Source organism: Phaseolus vulgaris, chromosome 10, assembly GCF_051622355.1.
Source record: "Phaseolus vulgaris cultivar YP4 chromosome 10, ASM5162235v1, whole genome shotgun sequence".
NCBI lineage: Eukaryota > Viridiplantae > Streptophyta > Magnoliopsida > Fabales > Fabaceae > Phaseolus > Phaseolus vulgaris.
The window spans coordinates 36,190,256-36,206,620 of record NC_143507.1 but is presented as its reverse complement, the minus strand read 5'-3'; positions in this window follow the sequence as shown (position 1 = coordinate 36,206,620).

Below are 16,365 nucleotides of genomic sequence, written 5' to 3'. Positions count from 1 at the left end.
TTTTATATTAGCTTTTAATAATTACAGGATCAGAAGAACATACATGAGGCATCGATTCCTCAATTCTAGAATATGATTCTTCAAATTTAGCCGCGGAAAATCTAGACAAAAATTTAAAGGTATAGTTGACACTGACAATCCATGTTACTTCCTATTTAGTTTCTTCTTGGGGATTGAATTGAATTGAATTGGATTGAATTAGTTTAAAAAAGATGCAGATTATGAGATTTATAAAGATCTTTTGTCTCATATGATGCAGCAATTTGAACTTGAAAATAAGATTGATGAAATGAAGTTGATTCTAAAGTATCTGTAGAATCTTCAGTTCAGAGTCAAGTGGTGAGTCAACTTTCACTTACACTTCAAATGCTTATCTGTAATTATGTGTCACAACTTACTCAACTTGTTCCCTTGTTCAGGTTTGAAGTTGTCAAGTAGATTGAGGATGCATTCACAGGTCTAAAAGTGCTTGCATTTGATGAGAATTGCATTAGGTTGTCATTGTGTACTTATCTACCAACATTTGAGGGCATTTCCTACTAGCTGAGTGTTCAAGAAGATACCACTAATGCAGCTGAGCTGAATCATGAGTTATTAATTGAAGTTACTGAGCATGGACTAGCACTGCACTAGTAACACACCTTTGATGGATTGATATTGTTGTCAGTGTGTGGGTAACGATAGATGGAGCACTACTATGTGTTTCATTTTTTGGAGTTTCACTCGAAGGGCTGCCTTTTGCCTTTTCAGACCACCTACAAACATATACTACAAAAACATTTTCAGCACTTTTATTCTTATTAGTACCCTCCCACTTCTAGGGGAATTAATTAATTATTAATTGTAGGAGTAAATTTGTACAATCTCCACTTAGTTCATCACCATCCCTTTGTTGCTTGATAGTACTAAACATAAAAAATATAAAATAAAATAAAAGTTAAAAAAATAAAAATTAAATTTTTTATAATAAATTATATTATTTCGAGACCAATATAGTGACCATTTTTTGGTATTTATATATTTGGTCACTAAATGAGTTTATATATATTTTGGTCACTAAATTGATTTCTATATAATTGGTTGTTAATTTGGTTTCTATATAATTGGTCACTAAATTAGTTTTTATATATTTGGTCACTAAATTGGTTTTTATTTTAATGGTAACTAAATTGGTTTCTAAATTAGAATCTAAATTGGTATCTAAAATTAGTGACCATGATTTTAGCCACTTAAGACAATTAGTTTCTAAATTAGTCTTTAATTACGTTAGTGACTAATTTTATCATTTTAGAAACAAAAAATTTAGTTTCTAAAAGCACTTTTTCTTGTAGTGAATGGAAATCAAATGGGAAAAAATATTCCAAAATAACCTTTTTAGAATAGTTATCTTACTTTCCAAAATATAGAGTAACTATTTTGACTTTTGGAATTCAATTTCTAAAATTGATAGGGTGCAGGAAGAAACATCATATTATTATTATCCGGACTAGCGGGTTGAGCCGCCCCGTCCCGTACCTGGTCTGTGCGAGTTATGGGTGATGCAAGACTGGCTTAAACGGATCAGCATACCAAAACAATGAGTTTGTGTTACGTGTTTTGTATGGGCTCCGATAGAACCCATCACCTCGCTTTGTCACCACTAATTAAAATTAAAAATTTAAAACTTTAATTGAATAAAAATATTTCAAAATTATAAATTATTAAATTAATTAATTAACTAAAAATTAAGATTAATACAAGACAAAGTATAGATACTTTTGCTTTCTTTTATTATTGAATTGACTAGCCACCAAATGGTTGTCCCATTGAAATTATTGTGACTGTTGCAAACATTTCTATACTGGTATGGACTGTACAAATGGTTAAGTGGGTCGGTCATTCCTTACTAGACCGACCGATACCTTAACTGATTCACAGAACAAGCATCCTCACGGCCCGTTCCTCAGAACGACCGAGATCTTGACCCCCTCGAGAAGGTCGACCTATCTCAAAGCGCTTAAAGGAAGTCAGCAAAGCTAATCACAGATTAAGCGCTAAATAGCACAGCCCAACTCCCTAATCCGGCCCAATCACAGAGGCCCATTAAGGTAATATAAATAGCACAGATTCCAAGAATCAGGTACGTCATTATCTACAGTACTCTGATAACCGAGTGCCGACACCTTTGCTGACTTGAGCGTCGGAGTGCCTTCTGCAGGTACCATTCGAGTCTGTGCCCGAGACGACTCAGAGGTGTGACGAGAAGGAAGGAGGTTGAAGACTAGCACGACCGACCGACAGGTGTTAGAAGATCGTTGATACCAATAGTTCTCTGGGTCTCAAACCCCGTTCGAGAACAATTGGCGCCCACTGTGGGGCCGAGAGAATTCGTGTGAAGAAGCATTGGTAGATGGTATCAACCCGAAGCATGGCGAGCGAGAAGATGTCTGAGGCAAACCAGACGGCAATGTTGATGGCTTTGCAAAAAAGAATTGGCCGATATGAAGAGGAAGCATGAAGAAGATGCTAAGAAGAATGAGGAAGAGATCATGGCTCTACGAAAGGAGAACGCTGAAATGAAGAAGTTTATGGAGGGAGGACCATTTGTTGACCCGAACAATTTAGTCGGCAGGTCCTTCACCACCACTATCGATACCAAAGCAGCCGAGGAGCAGAGGAACAAGGTTCTTACCTTAGAGATGGACGGTGAATCCCATCCTAACAAGTCACTGAACATGACCGGGACTACAGGCTCCAGCCATCGACACCCGTTCACTGACTTCATCATAGGAACCCCACTGCCGGATAAGTTGAAGGGATTCAAAGGGACCGTTATGATGGCACGACTGATCTTGATGAGCACATGGACGCGTACACTATGCACATGAGATTGTATACATCGGACGACGCGGTTCTGTGTTGAGTGTTCCCCACCTCGCTCAAGGGAGGAGCTTTGAGCTGGTTCACAAAGCTCCCTCTGAATTTTGTAGATTCTTTCGAGACCCTGGTTGCAAAGTTTGACACGCAAATTGCCATTAGTCGGCCTCATCACCTAACTTCAATAGCCCTAGTTGGCATCTGGCAGGAGAAAGGGGAATCGTTGAGGGTGTTCATTGACAGGATTGGAAAAGTAGCCATGAACATCCGCAACCTTAGCTCGGACGTGGTCATGCATCACATGCTCACGGCGCTACGGCATGGGAGCTCGAGAAGTGACATGCAAAAGTGACTCCCAGGTGATGGTCAGTCAGGTCAAGAGGGAGTTCAAGGTGAAAGAACCTTTGTTACAAAGGTACTACCATACGGTGAAGAGCAGTGTCGCGTGTTTTCAAAAGGTAACGGTGGACCATATCTGCCGGCAGACAACACGAGAGTCGATGCGTTGTCTCGGTTGCAACAACCAAAAGGAAGAGCCACCACAAATCTGTCATTCAAATTTGGTTAAAACAACCTAGTGAGACAGAGGCCGAATGCCTAACGGTCAAAGGCCGAAAGCTGGATGACCCCAATCGTCCAATACCTTGAACATGGCACTTGCAAACCGGAAAAGGAGAAAGCTATGAAGCAACAATGTTCAAGGTACACAATGATCAATCGGAACCTCTATCGGAGAGGCTATTCAAGGCCGCTGCTGAAGTGCATCACTAAGGACAGGGCCGAGTATGTTCTTAGCAAGCTACACGAAGGAGTATGCGATAATCACTTAGGGGCGCGAACGATGGCTGCAAAATTCATTTGAGCCGGCTATTACTGGTCGACCGTTCAAAGAGATTGTGCGGAATACGTGAAGAAATGCACCAAGTTCCAGGAGTTTGGCCCCCTACGTCACCTCAAGCCAGAAATGCTCCACAACATGACATCTTTGTGGCCTTTCGCCGTCTGGGGAATGGACATCATCGGTCCATTCACCCCGGGAAAAGGCCAAACGAAATTCCTCCTCGCAGGAGTCGACTACTTCATCAAGTGGATTGAGGTCGAGCCACTCGCCTCTATCTCGGCCAAGAACGTACAAAGTTTTGTCTGGCGCAGCATTGTATGTCGGTTCGAAGTCCCGCATATCGTCATCACTGATAATGGCCGACAGTTAATTGAAAAAGGGCTCTAGTCATTCTATGAGGACCTTGGCATCAAATCAATAATAGCCTCGGTCGAGCAATCCTAGGCGAACGAATAAGCTGAAGCTGCTAACAAAGTCATACTAAACGAGCTAAAGAAACGGTTAGGCAAAACGAAAGGGCGATGGACTGAAGAGCTATTGGAAGTCCTTTGGGCATACCGCTGTACCCCCAAGATGCCCACACAAGAAACACCGTATAGCTTAACATACAGTACCGAAGCGATGATATCGGTCGAGGTGGGGGAACCCACCATCTGGAGACAAATGTTCAACCTCAACCTTAATGAAGAAAGCCTATCGATCGGATTGGATTTGTCAAACGAACTCCGGGACAAAAGCAAAATCCAAGAGGCCGCATGCAAACTACGTGCAGCATGGCGTTACAATACCAAAGTCTGACCGAGGACTTTCAAGAAAGGAGACCTTGTCTGGAGGATGAGGAGCGAAGCAAGGAAGAACGAAGGCAAGTTCTCGTCCAACTTAGAGGGATCGTTCTAAGTCTGAGACGTTGCTGCTGGGGGCGTATCATTTAGAATGGTTATCGGGAAAAATTGTACCAAGGACGTGGAATGTTATGCATCTCAAATTTTATTATAGTTAAAGGCAATAAAATTTACGCACTCTTTCCTCGTCCGGTTGTTTTTCCATAAGGAGGGTTTTCAGCCGGTCAGGTTTTAACGAGGAGTTTTTATTCAACTCTGCTCTTAATTATTTTTTCGCATTTATAATCACACGATGCTGTTTGGATGGAGCCATAACCAGCATACCCTGCCGACACCTCTGAGACACGGTGCGGTCTGGATGGAGCCTTAACCGACATACCCTACCGACACCTCAAAGATGCGGTGCGATATGGATGGAGCCTTAACCGACATATCCTGCCGACACCTCAAACACGTGGTGCGGTCTGGAAGGAGTCTTGACCGGAATATCCTGCCGGTACCAAACACCACTTGTATAAGGAATAAACGTTAACCGACTTCTCATACCGACACATAATTAACATGCAATTTTGTAAGATCATTTAAACTATTCTGACAGTGTTTTTTAACTTGGTTGATTTATCAGTTGTAAGCAATGTATAAAAGGAAGAAACAACCGATTCATTGAAAAAGAAGAGGACGAAGCCACACCCCGACCAAGGAGGAAAAGTAACAGAAGGCCACATCCCGGCCGAAGGAAACAAAATGTTAGAAACCTAAGACACGAATCTTCGTCTTCATCACCTTCGGTCGATGCAGGTTGTGTCGCGCTCTTCAAGGCCTTCACCTCGGCACGTGACAGAACACGACCCTCGAACACCTCTATCTCGGGATCGAAATCACCAACCGGTGGTGGACCGTTGTAGAGGACATGGGCCTGGTGGACGACTTGGAGGAAGCTCCGGTTTGTCAATTCCAGAGTGTCTTCATATAATTTTTCTAACTCGACCTCCAAAGCCTCTTTGTCCTTCCCGAGACCAGATGCCTCGACCTGCAGTACCAAGTTCTTCCTTTTCGCCTCCTCGACCATCTTCTTCAGCTGAGCCTCCTCAACTGTGCTCTTGGCCAGCTGCCGCTCCAATATTGCCGCCCGATCCTGGGCAATCTCCCTTTCAGCAGCCTCTGGGGCCAACTTTTCTGAATACTCAGTATTGACCGCGAGGGACTGCTTCAAGTTACCCATAGCCTCAGCCAGTTGATGCTCAAGCCGAGACACCGCTGCGTAGACAATCGTCGGTAGGCACGACACGGAGGAGCTCCTTGGTAGGGGCAGTCAAGCCAACCTGCACTCCCCGTGCACACTACAAGTCACCCCCAACATCGATAGGGGTGATACTTGAATGGCCTCGGCAGCGGGAAGAGGCAGGGGCTGGTCGAGCTCCCCTAGTGACGGAGAGTCGACATTAATAGGACCGCCACGTCGAGGAGGGGGCACTGGCAATGAGCCAGAAGACCAATTAGTCCTGACTGTATTACCTCCCTCCCTTAGTCTTTTCCTAGAAGGGTCAGCACCAGCAACCACCTCCTTCCCAGGAGCCACGACCTCTATGCACGACCGACCTTTACGCTCTGCGGCCCATATCTTGAAGAAGTCTAACATGTCGCCGGATGAAGGAAATTCCTTAGTCATTATTTCTGCACAAGAGTACAAAGGTGTCAGTTGAAAACAAAATATCCGACCGAGACTAGTGAAAACTATCATACCCTTAAAGGTCGCCCAACGTTGTGTTTCCCCGTACAGCGCAATCAACTTCCGTGTGGGAAGTTTCCGGGGAAGCTTGTCAAAGAGAAAAAGAATCTCCTTCTCCTCGGCAGTCGAATCTGAGCGAGGCCACTCTTTAAACTTCCGAGGTTTCCTAGTAAAAAACATAGGAAACCTCGAAAGGTCATTTCGATTAAAATAATATGAGGTGCTCTCCTGATGAATGACAACCTTGAACTTTTCCTTGAAATTCTTTTAGGAGGTGGTGAAGGCGTTAAACAAAACATTCCCCGACCGACTTACCAACGAATGCAATATGATTGGTTCGGTCGGATGAGACACATAATGACATAGAAAACAAGAAGGAGTAGGTCAGAGCCGAAAAATGTCGCATATCAGGAAGAAGGCCTGAATGGACGCTGATGACTTTTTATGGCAAGTGCACTACTTTGTCAAAAGTAATAATTGTCCCTAAGGACGGATATCGATCCTACAAGGAACAATGAATTATCAAGTACAATAATCGCTAAATATAGAACAAAACAATTAAAAGTGTATTGAAAGTGGTTGTGTTGGCGATGATCAATAAGAAAACAGACAAAGAGTTGGTTGCTTCAAGTTGGAAAAATAGGGATTAGGTTTCATCTCTCTCACTCTCATGTATTTTGATTAGCATGTCAATATTAAGTTTTTTGATTGAAATTGATGCCCGTATAAAAATCATTTATATCGATTCCTCGCATATAAAATCCTTAAGAATGTTCCCTAACTATCGATCCCTCACATAATTATAAGAAAAACTTAGAACGAAGCTCAGACGTTAATAGCAATTAACATTTCAAGTCTATTCCTGGCACTGAAATATGTTAAGTATTGTTGTTTAGGTCCAAACCCTAAAAATACCTCCCGGTCAGATTTAGGATTCTCTATTTGTCACGGAAAGTTAAAACTAAAACAACAATACCAATAATCAATCAAGAACTGAATATTAATATATAAGATATCACCTCAATACTTAATAGTTTGAGCAGATTACTCCCAATCCCAAAGGGTAGAATAGTCACGCATACTTCTAACACCTTTCATTCTCCCAATTGGGTTACAATTCACTCTATGGTATTTTCGTCTCAATCTGAGACACTAGGGTTGAGCCTCTAGCCCCCTATTTATCCTAATTTTCTAGGGCTAGGTTGCTTCATGTGTCGTGCTAATGGGCTAAGTGATAAAACATAAAAAAAGGCTCAATCTTTTCCCATTTTGGGACCTTCCAGCTTTCTCTTTTTAGCTCAAATTATTCTCCTTTACTCCAAATCTTCAATCCTCCCTAGAAATCTGCAATTAACACTCAGACGTCCAAGTGTTTGGGTGAAGTTGGGTAGGAGCGACATTGAGCGCCAAAAGGACGCCCGACATAAAACTGTCGAACGATAAAGAGACATGCAGTAAGCACGGAAGCATTAACCACTAAACCAGACAACTTCTTTGGTCATATTATCATTTTTATTATACTTATTATTAATATAATTTATACATATTAATATAATTATTATTAATAATAATAAAATAAATTATACTCATATTATTAAATTATTATTAACATTATTATTAAATTATTATTAACATTATTATTAATATTATTATTAACATTATTATTAACATTATAATTAATATTATAATTAACATTATAATTAATATTATAATTAACATTATTATTAATATTATTATACATATTATACATATTATTAATATTATTAGTATTAATATTAATATTTAATAAATTTAATATTATTAGTATTAATATTAATATTTAATAAATTTAATATTATTATCATCAATTTAATAAATTTAATTTAACTAATTTATATCATAATTTCAAAAATAAAATAGTTATGACAATATATAAATAAAATAAATTTAAAATAAATAATATTTAAAATAAACAAATATTTTATATAACATTTAAATAATTTAAATATATATTTTATTTTACTCAATTAATTTTAAATCAAGCACTTATTTAATTTAATAAATCTAATTTAATTAATTTATATTCAAAATTGATAAATTAAATAATTTATTATAACATTAAATAAATAATTCTAAAATAAATATAATAAAGAATTAAATATTAAAATATTTATTATACATTAAAAATATGTAAATTTTAAAATTCTAAACATGCGTGGGCTATAGCGGACGCATATGCGTGGATTCTGTGGGCAACGCAAAACGGACGCATATGCGTGGGCCGCGGCCGATGCAAAATCGACGCCTATGCGTGGGTCGCGGCCGACGCAAAAAAAAAAAAATTAAATCAATATATGCGTCCGTTTTGCGTCCATTGTAAATCTTGCGTGGAATTTTACTCATTTTGGCCGACGAGAGTAGCGTCCGCAAATGGCCCACGCAAAAATTTGAAAGCTAAATCAAGTTTTTCTTGTAGTGTATAGATACATAACATTTAAAATGTTTTTAATACATTGTCATTTAAAATGTTTACAAAATTATGTAATTTAGTATAGTTCCAACAGAGAGTATAGGGAGGATTTTTACAAAACATATAGTATTTCAAAAGAAATTTAAATATAACAATATATATATATATATATAATTAAATATAATAAAATATATGTACATATATTTATGTTTTATATTTTTTCAAAAACATAATTTAGATTTTTCTTCAGTCTTTTTGAGATACGACTCTAAAATTATACTTATATATTTTTTTTTGTATATACAGTATATTCATAATAAATCACTATACAAACAATATATACAAAGGTAAATTATTAAAATAAATTTTTAACATAAAATAAATGTATATAAAAGAAAATATTTTAATTATCAATTCACAATGAATTCAATTCTATTAAACATAAACATACATAACGATATCTATACATCAAAGGATATTCATCAAGAAATATCTACAAACGTATTTCAAATGACTCTATTAAACATTCACTACTATAGTCGTCTCGCATTGTCACCCCTAAATTCATCATCCTTTAGAACATATATTTTGTTTCTAAATCTTAAGATATCCCTCACTCCCGTAGAGAAGCTTTTATTCTGCTTCACTCTCACTTTTTCTAAGAACTCATTAGTTATAACAAGCATATTGTATCTAATATAATGAAGATATAGAAACCTTCAAATTCAAATTGTTGAATTTCTCAATTAACTCAAACTCTCTAACCATAACTGATGACACATGTATCTTCTTGTGACTCAAAGCATCTGCAATAATATTTGATTTCTGATGAGCATATATTTATTCACACTCACTAGCCTTATTCATAGATTATTGGACTATAATAATAAATAAATCCATTGTTTTAATTAATATTCTTATAATTGGGTTTATTTGGGCCTTAACTATTATTATTGTTAATTTTGTGTTTTTAGAGTAAATTATCTAGAGGAAGCATCTACCTTTGTGAATGGGCCAAATATGCAAAAGTCCAAGTTGCTTCTTGAACCAAAACAGATCTTCTGCAAAATACAAGAATTATGGAAAGATAGAAACTTGGAAACGGTTAACAAAATATAAACTACAATATTCTCTCAAGATCCTTGGAGGTGAAAAGCCTATAAAAGGACACAAGCATCAAGGAGAAAAGGGAGAGCTTCATAGGGTTTTCTTAGTTTATTTTCTTCTTAGTAATTCTTTTGTTCTGCCTCCGCATGGAAGGCTAAACCTTTTTGGTTGATTCTTTTGTAATTCCCCATTGAGTTCTGAGGTTTTGTTCAATAAAAGTTTCGATTTTTAATTCTCTATAGCAGTTGTTTTTATTGTCTAATCTCCTGGAAAACTGGTTTTTGTGAGAGGTTGTACTTGAACGCATGATTGAGAGTCTTCCTTATCTTAAACTTTGGTTTCTTAGTTAGTTCGCATTGTTCTAATTAATTTCTTGGGCGCATGATTCAAGGGAGAGGAGGTAAGCTTTCCCATGGAGTATACGCATGGAACAAAATGGGTATTGATTAAACTAGTAGACGCATGCTTTACTGGTGAGTTTCAGTTGAATTAGATCGGCGCATGTTCAATCTGGTTTAGCTCTGTTGGAGGATTGAGAAAAGATTAATCTTTAGAGAACCTGTGAAGAATTCAATGGTGGAAGAACTAGGGATCAACCGCTTTTTATTTGCTATTTTAATCTTTTTTATATTTTCTGCACAACTATCTCAAACCCCCTTTTTATCTTTATTGTTATTGCTAACTTTTATTGCTTGCAGATAGATTTTAAACCCTGATCAACTGATTTTACTATTGGATTTGTTGGGAGACGACTTGGGGACATTTATCCACAATTATACTATCATCTCTCTAGTGTTAGACAAGTCTACGCTAGAATCATATTAATTTGACAGCAAAACGACAGCTATCAAATTTGGCGTCGTTGCCGGGGAATTCAATTTGATTTTGGTTATCAGGTTTTTCTTTCTTATCTGCATAATTTTTTTTTCCCTAATTTTTTTTCTGCAGATTTAACCTGTGTTTTCTTCCTTTTAGTTTTTATTCATTATAGCAATAAAAAAAAAACGAAAAAAAATAAAATAAAAAAAATCTAATATTTAGAATATCTCTTACCTTTATTTTATTTTGATTTGTTTTTATTTTCTTTCTATATATCTTTTATCTTTATTTTTTTGTTTTGATTTGTTTTTATTTTATTCCTTTATATATTTTATCTTTATCTTATTTTGCCTTAATTTTATATCTTTTATGTTTTTAGTTATTTCTTTTATTTTGTTTTGTAATCTTTATTTATTTTTATTTTTGTTTTTGTTTACTGTTTTTATTTTCTATATTTTAGTTATTTCTTTATTTATTTTAACATAATTTTTTTTTCTCTAACTATTTTTTTTAAGCATTAAGTGTAGCATTTGCATTAGTTTTTTTTTTTTTTTTTTTTTTTTTTTTTAGGATCTTGCATTTAGGTTAGACACTTCAGTTGCTACTCTTTGATTTTTTTTTTAAACTGAAAGCAATTCAGGGAAGACTCTGGCTAGGAAAGACTTGGTTTCTAAGTTTGTCCACTTGTGACTCACCTCTCTTTCCTGGGAGTTTACTTGGTTTGCTTTTCAATTTAAAAAAAAAAAGAGTTTGCTCTAAGGCGTCTAATAGGTGTTGGTGTCCATAATATACATCCACTGTTTTCAATTCTAAAATGGAACGGAAATTAGCTGAAGAAATTTACAATTATGATATTTATTATGAGCCATATTTGCAGCAACGTTCACAGTTTTATGAGCAGCCTCAACAACAATGTGAACCATATTTTCAACAACCTCAGCATTTTAATCCATATTGTCAGCCGTCATATGAGCTACCTCAACAGCAACCATATTATCAGCAATACTATTTTGATGAAAGTGAAACACCTTTTCAACCATTTTTTCAAACTGATAATATTACTCATAATCTTGAAGAGCCATCTTTAGAGGAGCTGGTGAGACAATTAATGGTAAATACAATCAAATCTCAGCAAAGCATAGATGCTACTCTATCAAAATTAGAAGAGAAAGTAGGTCAATTGACTAGACAATTTGAAGATATTTCTAAGCAAAGTTTGAATTCACATCATGATCCTAATTTAGATATAGAAAATTTTTCCAACTTTGATACAGGCTATACTTGTGATCCTGATATATGTGTTGAGATTAATTCTGTCATGCCTCCAGTTTCCATTTCATTTGCAGGAATTAAACCTTATCCAGACACTCCCGAAGTGCATATGATTGCTGAAGACATAGAGGATTTTGATGATACATGTGCAACATGTTCTGTGATGACCAAATGCATATCCTCTGATGATATAATTTGCAGTGCAGACACTGTTGATTTGCAGGTTGTTAGGATCTATGAACCATTACCAACTAATGTCCAACCTCCACTGATGGAGGAAAAATCATTGCTTAATCAAGAGGCATTAGACTCTATGACACATGCAGGTCTTGATAAAGAAGTTGTTGATGCTGCTTTACTTGTCGAATCTACTGAAAAAGATTGCGCACTAGCAGATGGCTCTGACATAGTTTTGGAGGTAATACAAGAAGAAGAAGAGCAGAAATTACCCATCTTTCAAGTAAACACGGCTAGTGGAGAAGAAGATGACATTATTCTTCCATCCTTAAAGCTTCAAAGAGTACAACCTCCACTATTTAAGGTGAAGCCCATATCACTCATTCCATCATCTCCACTGGTTACACCTTCTATCATAATTGGAACGTTTGAAAGCAGCCTTTACCAGCCACCACCACCTCCTAACTTACATTTCATTCCATCTCCCACCCCAACTAGACCGTCTACCCTAGCTAGACTGTCTAGCCTTAGACCACCACCCTTAGACGATCCTCAAACAGCTAATCATATCAGATCGTCTATGATGAATATATTTTTGTCTTCCATATATACTCTTGAAAGTACCATCATCCATTCATGGAAGAAACTGTACCATTTCACACGACCTCCAGACCCGCCCCATTTTCATCTATTAATTCAAGGCTTATTCGTCATAGCATGTTTGTTTCATAGTTTACCAAGGTACTGCATGCCTTGGCAAGACCTTCCAGCAATCATCATCTTTGTGCTACACTATACAAAGGCCCTTGGATTATATTGTAGAGGAGATGGTTGAAGAGATTTGTTGCAGTTGCCACTTCCCTCAAGCTGAATGAGGGAGTACTTCTTCTCTCACTTTTATTATACACATTTATTTATTGATTTTACATTGAGGACAATGTATGATTTAAGTGCGGGGGAGGAGAATCATAGTTTAGGATTTATCTTTTCTTGATTTATTTTTGTGTTTTTTTGTTTTTTCTTTTAATTGTTTGAATTTATTTTTGCTTTTGTTAATAAATAAGCTTTTTAGGATTGTCTAATGGCTGACATGTTTTATAATTCTTGAAAATCTTGGTTTCTTGATATTTTTCGTTTGGATTTTCTTTAAAATTGATAAATAAGTTGGTTATGAGAAATTTTGGGTTGAATCTTTTGATAGAATGTCCCTAGTGAGTTTTGAGCCTTAATTGATATATCATTTAATACTCTTTTTAGTGTGTTTTCACTCATGTTTGCTTATACTCTAGAACTTAGCTTGATTCTTTGTTTTACAATTGTGATTTGCGTGCATGAATTGATATGATTGAGGCATTCTTTGTTTAAATTAACCCACTAGCCATATTAGCCTACCTTTATGATAATCCATTTGTTAGCCCCTTGAGCCTATGGCCTTTTTCTTATTTTTAACCCTCATTACAAGCCTCAAAACAGAAAAACCATGTTTGTCCCTACCTTAGAAGATAAAGGAGCTTTGAAATTATTTGGGAATAGGTTTTTGAATAAGTGTGGGGGTGTATCTCATTTTCATAGTTTACCTCTTCAGTTTTAAAGAAAAAAAAAAGAAAAAAAATGGATAGAAAAAAAAGGAATACAACAAGAGAAAGAAAAGCAAAGCAAAATAAATAAAATAAAAGTGGATCCTCTAATACATTGGATTGACTGTCTACTATATGAAAAAAAAATGATATCTTGAAATAAAAAGAGGAGTTGAATTGTCATAATACTTACACTTGTTTTTTAGACCTATGCTCTATTGCTCCTTTGTTTTTCTATGGTTTTTAAGCCTATTTTCCCACTTTTTACCTACCTTTACCTTAGCCTCATTACATCCCTTATGAAGACCTCTTGATCTTTGATTGCATGTTTTTTTCGATTGTTATGAATATTAGAGTCTTGTTAAGCATATGGTAGTGTTTGTCTACATGGGTGCTGAGTGTAAATACAAGCATATTGTATCTAATATAATGAAGATATAGAAACCTTCAAATTCAAATTGTTGAATTTCTCAATTAACTCAAACTCTCTAACCATAACTGATGACACATGTATCTTCTTGTGACTTAAAGCATCTGCAATAATATTTGATTTCCCAATATGGTACATTAGTTGGAAATCACAGTAATTTAAAAGCTTAATGACTCTTTAATTCGACAACTGTACCGAGTCAGATGTAATAAATTTTTCGACGGATATCAAATCTATAAGGAACGATTTTAAAATCTCAAGTATAGTATTCACAAAATATATGAAAAGATGTGTCAAAGTTTGTTTGAAAGGTTGTTTGTATCATGAATTTATGAATTTGTAAGAAATTAAATAAAAACAAAGTAAATGATTTGGATGATTCAATTGAGATTGTGGTTAATCCTTCTTACTCGTTTGTATTTTCAATGAATAAAAACATATAACATTCTATCTTGACTGACATTGATGCACATATAAAAATAATTCATATTGATTCCTCACATACAAAATTATTAAGATTGTTTCCTAAATATTGATTTCTCGCATATTTATAAAAACGTCTTATCATTACGAACAAATGTTATAAAGCAATTAACATTTCAAATAAATTCCTAGCATTCAAATATGTTAAACATTATCATTCAGGTCAGATATTTAGAAGTACTTTTCAGTCAAATCTAAGGATCAAAATCATGGATAAAGATTCAAACTTTAAGAATAAAATGATAATATCAATCATCAATCAAGAATAAAATATTATAAAAAAAATATCACCTAAATACATAAGAGTTTGAACAAATTACTTCCAATCTCAAAGGGAACACTTAGTCACTCATATTGGTCATTACACTACAAAAAAATGTGTATGTGGTGACGGTTATTTTTGTATAACCTGGCTTTTATAACCGCCACATTATACGCGTGTGGCGGTACCGCCTACCGCGTACCGCCAGAATTCTTGCTGCCACAAAGTTTAATGTGATGGTCAATTGAGAACTGTTGTAGCAGACGCCATATAATACATTATATAAAATACGGTTTTAAGCACGTAATATTGTTAGTTATAAATGTCACAATTTTGAATTTGGGTAAACCAATTTTAGTGTAAATAACGGCAGTTTTAAATGCCACTTAATACATTATAATATGACATTGATAATAACTATTACAACGGTTGTAATTCAAGAATGAAATATTTATTTATTTTTATTTTTATAATTTTTAATAATTTATTCAATTATGTTTTATAATTTAAATTTATAATATAATTTAATTTCATATTATACTTAAATTCCAGTATACAATTAAATTTCATAATATAACTAAATCATAACATAAATATAATATAATTAAACTTCATAATGTAATTAAAATTGATAAATATAATAATCAAAAGATCACTTCATTTATTCATTTAGATAACAAAGTTGATAATGTTAAACTAATCCAAACTACAAGTAAATTAAATTGTCAAAATATCAATTATTTCATTATTTTAACATATTACAAGTGAAGTCGTAGTCCTAATTTGTCTTGATGCCTCCACTTGATCCTTTAATATTCTCGTTTGGTGATAGAGCACCACTTCCAACATCCAATGTCTGAATAAATAAAAATATTTCTAGAGTTAATTTTCAATTTTTAAAATATAAATGAAGCAAAAAGTTGGCACGTGTGGTAATTAGTAAAATGTTTCGGCACACCTTCATGATAAACTACATCGTGTGGTAATTAGCAACTCAAGAATAACAAAAAAGAAAGTTAAAGAAACCATTAGGATTAAATATGAAATACTTGCACAATTTAAATTCTTGAAAGGTAAGCTTATAAAGTAAAATACATGCACTAAGTCATACCGCTATTTAGAACAAAAGCTGGTCCTTTTTTACGATCATGAATAATGATAGACAAAATGTAAATTAGCCCACAATGCTCGCAGCTTCTTGTCTCGTAATATTTCCAATTTCATTTTCTAGCTTTAAGAATTCATGAAACTTGAGATATTCAAATAATAGCAAGCAGGAATTTACATATTAGTTATAAGTACTAACTTATGCATAATTTATTTGAATTAACTAAACAATACATTATGATACAAGGCAAAAATCATAACTAACTACAACCGACCAGTTATGTGAAGTCATAAATAAGCGTGGTCATCATAGTTAGATAATTAACTAAACATCAAGTCATAATTATAATATAATAATATAAACCTTTGGTTGTTGCTCTGTTAATTAGAGCATGTTAGATTGGTTCAATTCAC